Raw genomic sequence first — 14997 nt, 5'->3', positions numbered from 1 at the left:
ACCCCCAAAAAATGGAAAGAGTATGGCACACCTACAAACCTACCAATACATGGCCGTCCACCTAAACTGACAGGCCGGGTGAGGAGAACAATAATCAGAGAAGCAGCCAAGAGGCCCATGGTAACTCTGGAGGAGCTGCAAAGATCCACAGCTCAGGTGGGAGAATCTGTCCACAGGACAACTATTAGTTGTACACTCCACAAATCTGGCCGCTATGAAAGAGTGGCTAAAAGAAGGCCATAAGAAGTCCCCTTTGCAGTTAGCGAGAAGCCATGTGGTGGACACAGCAAACATGTGGAAGAAGGTGCTCTGGTTAGATGAGACAAAAACGTAACTTTTTGGCCTAAAAGCTATGTGTGGCAGAAAACTAACACTGCACATCACCCTTAACACACCAACCCCACTGTGAAACATGGTGGTGGCAGCATCATGTTGTGGGGATGCTTTTCTTCAGCAGGGACAGGAAAGCTGCTCAGAGTTGATAGGAAGATGGATGGAGTCAAATACAGGGCAATCTTAGAAGAAAACCTGTTATGCCGCGTACACACGATCGTAATTCTCATCGGAAAAAGCTCTGATGGTTTTCCCATCGGAATTCCGCTCAAAGTGTCTTGCCTACACACAGTCACACCAAATTCTGACCGCCAAGAACAGGGTGACATACAACACGTAAGACGGGACTAGGAAAAGGAAGTTCAATAGCCAGTAGCCAATAGCTTCCATCTCGTAGTTGAATCTGAGCATGAGTGAGTTTTTGCGCGTCGGAATTGCATACACACACGAACGGAATTTCCGATAGAAAGTTTTTCCATCTGGAAAATTGAGAACATGCTATCAAATTTTTGCTGGCGGGAATTCGGCCAGCTAAATTCCGATGGAGCATACACACGGTCGCATTTTCCAATGAAAAGCTCTCATCGATCTTTTGCTGGCCGAAATTCCGATTGTGTGTACGTGGCATTAGAGTCTGCAAAAGACTTGAGACTGGGGCAGATGTTCACCTTCCAGCAAGACAGCCAGAGCTACAATGGAATTAGATCAAAGCATATTCATGTGTTGGAATGGCCCAGTCAAAGTCCCGACCTAAATCCAATTGAGAATCTGTGACAAGACTTGAAAATTGCTGTTCAGACGCTCTCCATCCAACCTGACAGAGCTTGAGCTATTTTGCAAAGAAGAATAGGCAAAAATGTCTTGTGAGGCTGCCTTAATGGCAATGGTGAGGCTGCAGATGGGCACTGACCCTTATTTTGCTTCAAAGTTTCTTGATTTAAAAAATGTTTTTTTCCCTGAATCTTCTCTCTTAAAATGAATGTGCGTGTTATACGCCGATAAATACGGTATATAAATTTGATTTGAACTTTGATTCCCAAGACAAGTTTGCATTTGCCCTTCACATTCGGATAATGGTTTATATAGTATGGTAGTATTTGGTTATTTTAATTTTAATCCACTTTATTATATTCTGCAGATGCCTGACCACTTAATAATTCTACTTTGGAGAGGAGAAGATAGTCTGCCACTTTCATATGTCATGACCCAAAATATTACTACAAAATATGACTGGTTTTTATTTAATTTGCTCAGCTTTCTTTGCATGTGAATTAGGATGATGGTATGACGCCAGTCTCTCTAGGCAAAGAACATTTTTCTTTATATGTGAATGACATTATCCTGCATGTAATGAAGTTCACAGTGAAATATGCAGGCTCTTTTCACAATTTTCGAGATTTTATTAATCTATATGGCAATGGCCATTTCCCTTAATATCAGACTATGCTGCCAAAGTAGCCACATCCATGATGATACTCTCAGAGAAATTCTGGGAGGAAATACCAGTCTCCAAAGGTTTTTATCGGGGTCGTGATATAGCTGGTGATAGTCCTTCTTCTTCATTTAGACTGTAATGTTGAAAACAGTAGCTTCCTCAATGAGTTGCAGGATCATACTCCAGTATTTATAAAAATGTGCAATGCAGTCTTAAAGCGGAGTTCCACCCAGACTTTTTTTTTTTTTTTTAAAGGTAATTCGTTCTATTAAACTACCGGTATTTAAACACTATTAATCCATGTAATGAAATCACCGCTCAATTCCCATTTGTTTATAGTACTTACTTTTTATTTCTGCTCTTCAGAGCGTTTCCATCTCTAGTGTGGGCACCTGAAGCCCACTAGCATTCTCTTCCTTGATATGGTGATGCTGGATACCCAGCATGCACCTTCCGTTCTCACATGTGCGCCATTTACACGGGGCGCAGGGAAAGGACTATTATCTTGTTGCTATAACAACGATCGGCGAAGGAGGAAGTGCCCGCCTCATTGTTATGGTTTTGTGGCATCATTTCCAATTTCTAAACAACACGATGCTAGCCTTCGGCGCTGCCCACTGACTCCTGGGAAAGATGACGCACATCTCCAAGGAGCGCAGGCGCCGAGGGATATGACGTCAATTCCCGCGGACCAGAAGTGGCAGAATAGAAGGGACCCCATAGCAACAGTGGTTACTGAGTGAGTAAAAAAATGTTTTTTCCAAATGTTGTTGCTCAAGGAGAATGCTATGGATTTGTTTTATGGGTGGAACTCAGCTTTAAAGTAGAACTATGACCAGGGTATGGACATTCTAATATTTACATATTGTGACAATGCTGCGCTTTGTCACATTGTCTGACAGGGTAAATGGCACACAGGGTTCTCTGTGTTGCAAGTTGAGGGGCTCCAGGATGTCAGTTCTGAATGGAAAAAAAATGATTTTGCCGTTTTCTCCAGGACCGGGTTTTGGAGTCTGGAGACTTTGTAGAGCCTTGGAAGGATGAAGCCTCTAACCCTGTGTCCATATTTTACTTGAGATCAGCAAACCTGACTGTGCAGGTGCGCAACGCCTGTTTAATAAAGGGGTTGTCTGATTCATGACTGCAGGAGCAGCATATGGGTGTGCAAGAGTGTCCGTGCTAGCCTTAGGGGTAGGCCTTCTGAACAGACCATTGCCTAAGGCAGTGATGGGGAACCTTGGCACCCCAGATGTTTTGGAACTACATTTCTCATAATGCTCATGCACTCTGCAGTGTAGTGGAGCATCATGGGAAATGTAGTTCCAAAACATCTGAGAAGCCAAGGTTCACCATCACTGGCCTAAGGTGTATTGAGAGAAGGTGTGTCAGTAGGCAGGAGATGGGCATTTTGTTTGCAAGAAAGCTGACTGAAACAGCATGGTGAGTCTGTGAAGAGAACGACTCAAGGACTACACAGTCTGAATAGCAATGAGGCTGGACAGTTTATGTTCTATGGTGGTGATGTCGAAACCCCTGTAAGGGTAACCTTGCGAGTGTGTGTTTTTAAATGTACTTTTTTTTAAATAAAAGTGAGCCAAAAGCCCTGAAAGTATACATCCCTGGCTTGTCTGGACATGATGTAAGGCATTTGAGTGAAACCCATTACAACATAGTTACCAAGCAGTAAATACAATTTCAAACAAACCCTTGGTGTCCTCTGTAGGTCTAACCACTGTGGAGTAATTCATTCTTAGGCTTCAGGCACACAGGGCTAAAAAAAATGCCAGTTCCCTTGGCAGAAGAAAAACACTCACATAGAGCGTCTCTGTACACGTTTAGAGGTTTTTAGCGTTTTTTTTCTGCCAGAAAGCTCCAATCAAAAACGCAAACTAGATGGGGTTTTTTTTTTCCCTGCCTCTAAATGCCCTAATGTGTATAGACACATTGGGTTTGATTTACTAAAACTGGAGAGTACATGGTAGCCAATAGGGGTGCAAGGGATCAAAAAACTCACGGATCAGAGTTACAGATCTGATCATTTTTCGGATCGGCAAAAAAAAAAAAGAAGACAAATCTTGTTACGCCCACCGGAGTTTTAGATTTCACAGTTATTTTCAACACAAAATGGAGCTTATATGCTTAAATACAGTATTGTAAATCCGACGGACTGTTTAGATTAAATTTTAAAAAGCAGCAGCAAACCTGCTGACCTTACATGGTTGCCGTAGGCGACAGTATGCGATCGGGTCCTTCACACTGCTGGGTATGGAGACGAGTGAGGCTAAGATGGCCCCCACTCATCTCTATACCATAGGAGGGCGGAAGCGACGTCAAAACTTCACTTCCGCCCATACCTCTTAAAGGAAAATTTTTTCAATGTCATTTTTTCAAATGACATTTTGTTTAATTTTCTTTTATTGCATTTAAGTCCAAATATGAGATGTGAGGACTTTTTGACCCCAGATCTCATATTTAAGAGGACCTGTCATGCTTTTTTATATTACAAGGGATGTTTACATTCCTTGTAATAGAAATAAAAGTTATCCATATTTTTTTTTTTTTTAAAACAGTGTAAAAATAAATAAAATCAAGTAAAAGAAATAAGAATTTTTTTTTTTTTTTTTTTTTAAAACACCCCATCCCGACGAACTCGCGCGCAGAAGCGAACGCATATGTGAGTAGCGCCCGCATATGAAAACAGTAGTCAAACCACACGTGTGAGGTATCGCCGCAATCAGTAGAGCTAGAACAATAATTCTAGCCATAGACCTCCTATGTAATGCAAAACATGCAACCTGTAGAATTTTTTAAATGTCGCTTATGGAGATTTTTGAGGGTAAAGTTTGACGCCATTCCACGAGCAGGCTCAATTTTGAAGCATGACATGTTGGGTATCAATTTACTCGGCATAACATTATCTTTCATAATATAAAACAATAATTGGGTAATTTTACTGTTGTCCTAAATACGGTGTGAAAAAAGTATTGCAACGACCGCCATTTTATTCTCTAGGGTGTTAGAAAAAAAACAATATATAATGTTTGGGGGTTCTAAGTAATTTTCTAGCAAAAAAAAAAATGTTTTAAACATGTAAACACCGAGTCTGAAAAAGAGGCCGCTGACGTTTTTTTTTTTTTTCTGACCTGCAAGGGAAAAGTCATAATGAGCTAGTATGCACCGCATACTAGCTCATTATGAAATACCTTAGAACGAGGCCCCGACATCTGGCCCGATCCACGCCGAGGGAGCTGATATGTTCCCTTGGCGTGTCTTCCGGGTATCGCGGCTCCGGCGCTGTGAGTGGCCGGAGCCGCGATATCATCACTCCCACGCGCGGGAAATTTCTTTCCGGCAGGGTCCGGTGTCTGCCAGACTTTCAGCCGAGAATCCCCTGTGTGCATGCGCAGCTGCAGTCAGCGGCGTGTTGCAGGGGGAATATCTCCTAAACCGTACAGGTTTAGGAGATATTTTTTTTTACCTACAGATAAGCCTTATTATATAGGCTTACCTGTAGGCTAAACTTACAAAAAAGACTATACAACTGCTTTAAGTGGTTAAAAGTGCTAAGTTCTGACCTGACCACTTTTCTGACTATTGAGAACTTTTAGGATGAATTGCTCCAAAGTGGCTGCAGTTAGAGAGGCAGTGAAAGCTCATTTAAAATTGTATTTAGGGGTCATGCACACATTTTTATGCCTAGAGTAAACCTCCTGGTGCTTTCCTGTGGCCGGGGAGCAGCACATGCTGCGTTCAGCCTGGCAAACAAAAAGATAGCTGCACACGGGTGTACTCTTGAACATACCAATGCTTCTTTGATCATCGCTTGTCCACGCACGCAAGATACATCCTTTGGCAGATATGTCAGACTCTCATGCACAAGTTAAGGCTGGCGCAATGAACCCCCGGCATTTACAATAGTGCAGCCATGTACAGCCCTCCACTTTGACAGGCTGTGCACAGCATGTACACCTTTCTGGGTGTGGGGAGGTGCTAATAGTTTTACGCTAGGCATGAAAAAAATGCCTAATTTAGTTTATGCTCATGAACCCTTACTGCTTAAAGTGGTTCTATGCATTAAGATTAAAAAAAAAAAAAAACCTGTGTGCAGCAGCCCCCCTTATCTGGGCCCCATCTTGATCCGGTTATGTTGTATAAGGCTGAGACAGCAGCGAGGCGCCATTGGCTCCCACTGCTGTCAATCAAAGTCAGTGATCCACACAGAGCAGTGGCTCAGCCCAGGTGCCGCCAAAGCAAGCTGCTTGCTATGGGGGCACCAAGCTGAGTCACAACTCCCTGTGTCTATTCAGGTGAGCGTGCGCTGCTGGTAGGGCTTCATTCTAAGGTATTTCATAAGGCATACTAGCACATTAGGCCATTGTCTTACAGGTTGTTTTTTTTTTTGTATTCCTCAGCGGTTTACAACTGCTTTAACCACTTGACCACTGGGCACTTAAACACCCTTAATAACCAGACCAATTTTCAGCTTTCGGTGCTCTCGCATTTTGAATGACAATTACTCAGTCAGGCAACACTGGACCTATATGAAATTTTTGTCCTTTTTTTCACACAAATAGAGCTTTCTTTTGGTGGTATTTAATCACCGCTGGGTTTTTTATTTTTTGTGCTATAAAAGAAAAAATACCGAAAATTCTGTAAAAAAAATGAATTTTTCTTTGTTTCTGTTAGAAAATTTAGCAGATTAGTAATTTTTTCTTCATAAATTTTGGCCAAAATTTATACTACTACATATCTTTGGTAAAAATAAGTACAAATTGGTGGATATTATTTGGTCTTTGTGAAAGTTATAGAGTCCACAAGCTATGGTGCCAATATCTGAAAATTGATCACACCTGAAGTACTGACGGCCTATTTCAATTCTTGAGACCCTAACATGCCAGAAAAGTACAAATACCCCCCAAATGACCCCTTTTTGGAAAGAAGACATTCCAAGGTATTTAGTAAGAGGCATGATGAGTTTTTTGAAGTTGTCATTTTTTCCCACAATTCTTTGCAAAATCAAGATTTTTTTAACTTTTTTTTTTTTTTTCACAAAATTGTCATATTATCAGGTTATTTCTCACACACAGCATATGCATACCACAAATTACACCCCAAAACACATTCTGCTATTACTCCCGAGTACGGCGATACCACATGTTTGAGACTTTTACACAGTGTGGCCACATACAGAGGCCTAACATGCAGGGAGCGCCATCAGGTGTTCTGGAGCACCCAGGACAATTCTGACATTTCTCTCCTACATGTAAAAATCATCATTTATTTGCTAGAAAATTACATAGAACTCCAAAACATTATATATGTTTTTTTAGCAAACACCATGGAGAATACAATGGTGGTCTTTGCAACTTTTTATCTCGCACAGTATTTGCGCAGTAATTTTTCGAATGCTTTTTTTTGGAAAAAAAACAGTTTTGTGCTTAAAAAAAAACAAAACACAGTAAAGTTAGCCCAATTTTTGCATAATGTGAAAGATGAAGTTACGCTGAGTAAATAGATACCTAATATGTCACTCTTCAAAATTGCACACGCTCGTGGAATGGCGCCAAACGTCACTACTTAAAAATCCCCATAGGCGATGATTAAATTTTTTTTTACTGGTTATATGTTTTGAGTTACAGAGGAGGTCTAGGGCTAGAATTATTTCTCTCGCTCTAACGTTCGCAGCGATACCTCACATGTGTGGTTTGAACACCGTTTTCATATGTGGGCGGGACTTACGTATGCGTTCGCTTATGCATACGAGCACATGGGGACAGGGGCGCTTTAAAAAAAACATTTTTTTTTATTGTTCATTTTACTTTATTTATTTTAGTTTGACATTTTTTCCCCCAAAAATAATTTTTTTGATCACTTTTATTCCTATTACAAGGAATGTAAACATCCCTTGTAATAGGAATATGGCATGACAGGTCCTCTTTACAGTGAGATGTGGGGTCAATAAGACCCCACATCTCACCTCTAAGCTGGGAAGCCTGAAAAAAAAAAAAGATTCTGGCTTTGATCGTATTAGCGATTCGGTAGAAGCACCGGAGGGCGGCGGGAGGGGGGGGGGGTGTCTATGGCTGGGTATTGCAGGGTTTCACCGACTATGGCTGGGTATCTCAGAGTATGGCTGGGTATCTCAGAGTATGGCGTTGCAGAGCATTGGCGGGTGTTGCAGGGTATTGCGGAGTGTTGCAGGGTATTGCGGAGTGTTGCAGGGTGTTGCGGAGTGTTGCAGGGAATTGCGGAGTGTTGCAGAGTGTTGCAGGGAATTGCGGAGTGTTGCAGAGTGTTGCAGGGCATTGCAGGCATTGCGGAGTGTTGCAGGGCATTGCAGGCATTGCGGAGTGTTGCAGGGCATTGCAGGGCATTGCGGAGTGTTGCAGGGCATTGCGGAGTGTTGCAGGGCATTGCGGAGTGTTGCAGAGTAATGGCAGGGTATTGCAGAGTAATGGCAGGGTATTGCAGAGTAATGGCAGGGTATTGCAGAGTGTTGGCAGGGAATTGAGGGGTTAATTTTCGGTGAGCAGCGATGTGGGCACTGCAGATGCAGCCCACATCGCTGCTGACACCGATCTATTCCCCCTCCGCTGTACCGATCAGTACAGAGAGGGGGAGGGAGGAACCGGTTTGTTTACAAGTGATCACTCCGTCATTTGACTGAGCGATCACGTGGTAAACGGTCGCGATGAGCGGCCGTTTACCGTGATTCGTGATGCGCCGGGTCCACTGGACCCAGCGGTCACTGATGCTCTCGTGTGCGCGCCCCAGGGGGCGCGCGAGAGCAGAATTCTGGGAGGCCGTTAATTAACGGCCTCTCAGAGTTAAACAACCGCCCTGAAGCCGTAAATCGGCAATGGGCGGTTGTTAAGTGGTTAAAGGAGGATTGTTACCATCGTTCGTTTATTTTATTTTTTCTAGGGCTGTTACTGATTAAAATTTTCATGTTCGATTAATCAAAATTTTGTTTTATCAATTAATCGACTAATTTCGATTCATTATAATGCACATACAGATCCAACTACTTTTAGCTGATCTCCTTGCATTGCAACTCTGCATTAGTCAGTGGTAAATGTGGTATACACTATATACAGTTTCCACAATCCATGACTTAACTTCACAGTTCACACAAATATGTTTTAAATTCAAACTGTAGCACTGATGTAAGTATTTTTTTTTTTCACAGTAGCGTGACAATCGCTCCACCTCTGGTCTAACTAATCACTCTCACCTTATGGCATGGACCCCTGTGCAAACAGGTGGTCATGCAAGCGGGTATCAAAAGGGTTAACATGGACCATAAACTTTTCTCACGTCTCCTTAGCTCTCAGCAAGGACGCCAGGTCATGGGTAGAAAGAAAAGATCTAAGCGCTCACCGCTTAAGTATAAGATTACATTTTTGTGTTCAAACACAAACTACTCACATAAAGATGATAAAAACACAGCAGGTAAAGCCGACAATCGTGTTAGTTCCGTAGGGCAGCAGCGGATGACATCATGCGTAGCTCCTCCCCCGTACGCGTTACGTTCAATCAGAACTTCGACGTCACCGGACTCCTTCCCCCTTTCCCTTTATTAGCAGATGGGGGCACTTAAGGAAGGGGGGAGGAGTCAGGTGATGTTGATGTCTGTGACGTCACCGGATCTCCGACGGAACTCCCTGAAGGCCCGGAAGCCGGAGAAGAGGTGAGCACCGATCAAAAGAATTTCGTTCGATCAAAAAAAAGGAATCGATTAAATCAAGGAATTAATCTTTAATTTCCACAGCCCTAATTGTTTCCCATCTGTGCCCCATTGGGGAGATTTACCTTCACTTCCTTAAATCATCTGATCTGCATGCTTGTTCCAGGTCAAAAAAAAAAAAAAACACTGAATCTGTTGGATCTCAATGACTGCCAGGCAACTGCCATTTTCAAAATGAGGTCAGGGATGACAGCCTCTGTACTTCTCTCTACAACTTTTCTTTCTCGTTCTGATAAAAGCTTAGTCATTATAATTCTAGGTACAACACCGGATTTTATTTTTATTTTGCACGTATTGTAATGGTTGGTATCACAGACAGACATGCTGTACGTCTCCAGAGACTCTCTGTTCTGTCCGCTCACAGTCCTCAGCCTTTAAATATCATTTCCCTCTGGATGTATCTTGAATACTGAGCAGTTTAGGCACATACAGAATTTGTTTGTTTTTTTTCGTTCATTTATAATGTTTAGCTGGAATTGCTGTTTATTTCCAGTTCCAAAGAGAACTATTAATATGCTAAGTTGCTTATGGACACATCGCTTGGCAAATAATCTTTTTGACATTTTATTTATCATTTTAATAGTTTTTGTTGCAGATATGATTTGTTTTAATACTTGTATTAAATATTGCAGTCATTAAATTAGTTTTCTAGAAAAATGGTGCACTATAGCATTTTAAAATATAGCTGCGGGGTCTCTTGGGGGTGAACTAGAGTCATCACCGCTAAGTGACTGAATGCAGCATCTATTTAATTTAAAAAAAAAAGCCCTGGAAGCCCCAAAACTGAGGGGTCTACTCTGTAAGACCCCTTTCACATCACAGAGCCTATAGCGTCGGCGGTAAAATGCTGCTATTTTTAGCGGCGTTTTACCGTCGGATTTGCAGCGCATTTCGGCTGCTAGCGGGCCGCTTTCACCCCCGCTAGCGGCAGAGAAAGGGTTAAAACCGCCCTCAATATGCCGCAATAGCAGCGTTTTGGCAGTGGTAATACAGCGCTGCCCCATTGATTTCAATGGGGAGCAGCGGTGGAGGAGCGGTAAACACACCGCTCCTTCACCGCTCCAAAGAAGCTGCTGGCAGGACTTTTCCTGATGTCCTGCCAGCGCACCGCTGCGGTGTGAAAGCCCTTGGGGCTTTCACACTGGAAAGAATGGTGCAGCAGTTTTAAGGTGGCTTGCAGGCGCTATTTCTAACGCTATAGCGCCTGCAAAATGCCCTCTGTGTGAAAGGGCTCTGACTCTCCTTCTGTTCCCTCCAAAGTGTAATATTGGCTAACTAAAGCCCCACTCTACTGTAGGCTAAATATGACCACCCCTCTAACCCATCCTGGTGGGCTTTTTCATTTTTCTTACCTGGTAAAGGTACCCCAGAGGAAGTAAAAACAAGAGAGAAGGATCAGGCCTGCGGCATCTTATGACAACAGTTTCATGTAAATAATATGGACATTTAAATTAGTTTGGACTTTTCTAAAATATCTACAGTATCTCACAAAAATTTTATTATACCTTTTCATGTGACAACACTGAAGAAACTACACTTTGCTACAATGTAAAGTAGTGAGTGTACAGCTTCTATAACAGTGTAAATTTGCTGTCCCCTCAAAATAACTCGACACACAGCCATTAATGTCCTAAACCGCTGGCAACAAAAGTGAGTACACCCCTAAGTGAAAATGTCCAAATTGGGCCCAAAGTGTCAATATTTTGTGTGGCCACCATTATTTTCCATCACTGCCTTTAACCCTCTTGGGCATGGAGTTCACCAGAGCTTCACAGGTTGCCACTGGAGTCCTCTTCCACTCCTCCATGATGTCATCACGGGGCTGATGGATATTGGAGACCTTGCGCTCCTCCACCTTCCATTTGAGTGTGCCCCACAGATGCTCAATAGGGTTTAGGTCTGGAGACATGCTTGGCCGATCCATCACCTTTACCCTCGTCTTCTTTAGCAAAGCAGTGGTTATCTTGGAGGTGTGTTTGGGGTCGTTATGTTAGAATACTGCCCTGCGGCCCAGTTTCCTAAGGGAGGGAATCATGCTCTGCTTCAGTATTGCACAGTACATGTTGGCATTCATGGTTCCCTCAATGAACTGTAGCTCCCCAGTGCCGGCAGCCCCAGACCATGACTGTTTTTTTCTGTGCTGTGCCTCTTTGTGGAGACGGCTATCTTCAGCCTCCAGCATGGAGAACGGTGAGCAGCAAATCTTACATCAAATCTCCTAAGACTAGCAGTCAGACTCACATTTTAGATCAGCCTTTCTCAACTTTTTCAAAACAGAGGAACCCTTGAAATAGTTCTCTGGTCTCAGGGAACCCCTGTTAGAAATCTACAACTCATGATGCATTAGTGTGATGGTCACTGGGAAGAATGGTCCTTACACTTGTGGTCATTGGGAAGAATTACCTCCTTACAGATTGCTTAAAAGATCAATGGTGTCAGTGGGAACTTATCTGAGAGGCAGAAATGGCCCAATGCTGAAGGAACCCCTACAACCTCTGGAGGAACCCTAGTTGAGAATCACTGTTTTAGATATACAGCTACAGTTATGGCCACAAATATTGGCACCCCTGCAGATAATGCATCACTTTAAAATTGTTGCAATTACAAATGTTTAGGCATTCTCATGTTTGTTTCTATTGCTTGTATTGGTATAACACAAAAAAATGAAGAAACAAAAAGCCAACTTTGACACATTCCACGGAACGCTCCAAAAATGGACTGCACAAAATTATTGGCACCTTCTCAAAATTGTAAGACCTAATTGCATTCCAAGTTTATGCTGCACCTCTAATTTTTAAATTAAACTCACCTGTATCAATTAACAGATGCTGAAAATATAGAAATCACACTGGCAACCAGTTAAAATGGTGAAAAATGTACTCAACCTTTCTGTTGTATGTCTCTGTGTGCCACACGGAGAAGAGAAAGAGCAGCAAAGAATTGTCTGAGGATTTGAGAAACAACATTGTGGAAAATCATGGACAATCTTACGGTTACAAGTCCATCTCCAGAGATCTTCATGTTCCTGTGTCCACTGTGCGCAATTGTCAAGAAATTTACAGCCCATGGCACTGTAGTTAATTGGGCATGGACAAAAAAAGAAACATTGATTAAAGATTTCAATGTAGGATTGTTTGAATGGTGGATATAGAACGTCTATTAACTTCCGGACAAATTCAAGCTGACCTTCGCGCACAGGGTACAACTGTGTCAGCTTGCACTATAGATTGACATCTGAATGAAAAGGGACGCTATGGTAGGAGACCCAGGAGAACCCCACTAATGACACAAAAACATTAAGAAGCCAGATTGGAGTTCACCAATACTTAACTGAGAAAGCCAAAATCCTTTTGGGAGAATGTGCTATGGACAGAAAAAAATAAATTACAGCTTTCTGGTAAAGCCCACCATGCTAATGTTTTCAGAAAAAAAATGATACTCCGATCATGTGTAGCCTACTCCGATGGACAAAGTGCCACGCATGCTCAGATAAAATTCCTAGACCAAAGCTATTGGCTACTAGTCTGAACGTAGTCCTGTTGTAACGAAATAACGTCATCACGTTATGTACAATCGGATTTTCCAACAACTTTGTCCGACCGTGTGTATGCAACAGTTTCGGACAAAATCCGTCAGATCTTGGTCTGTTCTCTAGCTGTGCTGGGAACTCTGTGTACTCTCAATGATCAGACATGTCCTAATACGCCCCCCGCTGTACAGCCATTAACTGGGAAGCTCAGTGTGCTGCTGCTTCACCCTCCAGCTCTTATGCAACTGAGAATAGAGGGAATGCGATCACTTATTAAAAAAGGGAAAAGGATATTTATAATGTTTTTATTTTTATATCTATACAAAAATGGTTTGCCTTTTATTTCTAAACTGAGTGAGTTGTTTTACAATGTGATCGTTTACAATTACTTTAATGCAGAAAGTGCATTAAGGTAAAAAAAAATACTCAGCCTTTGGAACCACTTTAATCTTGGGTGAACGATATGGGAATCTGGGGTGAAATATGGAAACATAAAATATGAGGTGTAAACATTTAAATATAGACCCCTAAATGAAAGGCCCCTTTCACACTGGGGCATTTTTCAAGTGCTACAGCGCTAAAAATAGCGCCTATATAGCGCCTGAAAAAATCTGGCCCCTTTCACTCCAGTGTGAAAGCCAGAGGGCTTTCACACTGGAGTGGTGCGCTAGCAGGACGGTGAAAAAAGTCCTGCTAGCCGCATCTTTGGAGTGGTGAAGGAGCGGTGTATTCACCACTTTTAAACCGCTCCTACCCATTGAAATCAATGGGGCAGCGCGGCTATACCGTCGGCAAAGCACCGCTGCAGTGACACTTTGCGGGCGGTTTTAACCCTTTTTCGCCCGCTAGAGGCCGCATACTGCCGCTAAAACAACGGTAAAGCGGCACTATTTTAAGCGCTGCTTTACCGTCCCAGTGTGAAAGGGACCCAAGTGAAGTCAAAACCTCCTTTTTTTTTTCTCGTTCAAAAGTTTTTATTTTATGTTAAAATAAATTACATGTACAGAATATAAGACAAATTATTTGATACCAGAAATAAAAAGACATATTGAAGTACGGATGATATAAAGCAAAGAAGAATTTCAAGATATTCTCGTGGGAATGACAATAAATGGCCTTATATATTTTATAATTTGAAAACATTCTTATAGCTGAGTTTTAAACATTTTAATCCCAAGAAAATATAAATATGTCTAAAAGAAAATATATGATTTTAAAGTTTTGACCATAACTTCTAAAGTATGTTTATAACCTCTTTTTTATTTTTTTATTTAAAGATAGATAGAATACACTTTGAGGCTGCAGAACTGGAGTGCCTAGACACACTTGCATATCAAGAAGGATATTTCTATTTTTGAGGAGTAATTCTGGAAAAAGGGTATACTTTTTGGGGGTATGGTTTAACATTTCTAAGTATTCCATATACAGTAACATAGCAGATCTTCATTTATCACGTTTAGATCCACTTTAAAGTGGTTGTAAACCCTTACAAACCACTTTTCGGTAAGCCTACAATAAGGTTTACCTGTAGCTATCCTGGATATCTCCTAACCCTGCACGGTTTAGGAGATATCCCTTGTGTCATCATGTGCCAACTTCATTGGCACATGCGCACTGAAGCAATGGCACGAACGAGGGCTGATGTGCCCGCGATTGTCGGAAATAACTCTATTTACTCGGAAATAACACCCCCTGCCATGCCCCCCTTAAAGGAGGATTTTACAAAAAAAAAGATTAGTTAAACCTACAAGTGCATTTTTTAACACTACTATTACTCTATACTGGCTTTTGAAATTTAAAATGCAGCGATATAGTATATACAGTATGCGTTTAGAACTGAGAAATACTTTTTGAAAGATAAAAAGTGCATTTTATATACAACTATAAGGCTTTTCGGCGCACTTTCGGCTTTCACACTGGAGTGAGGGGAGAGGCTCTTTACAGGCGCTATGC

General features: G+C 41.9%; 1 protein-coding gene across 2 annotated transcripts in view; it reads left to right on the top strand.

Annotated features, from left to right (window-relative positions):
• RUNDC3B (RUN domain containing 3B) overlaps positions 1-14997 on the top strand; it is a 355495-nt gene that overhangs the window by 113109 nt on the left and 227389 nt on the right. The window lies entirely within an intron of this gene.

The sequence above is a fragment of the Lithobates pipiens genome, unplaced genomic scaffold (genome assembly GCF_037356315.1).
Source record: "Lithobates pipiens isolate NorthernLeopardFrog02 unplaced genomic scaffold, aLitPip1_a1.2 Scaffold_19, whole genome shotgun sequence".
NCBI classification, from domain to species: Eukaryota; Metazoa; Chordata; class Amphibia; order Anura; family Ranidae; genus Lithobates; species Lithobates pipiens.
The sequence above is the reverse complement of the archived record's forward strand: the minus strand, read 5'-3'. Positions and strand labels throughout refer to the sequence as shown.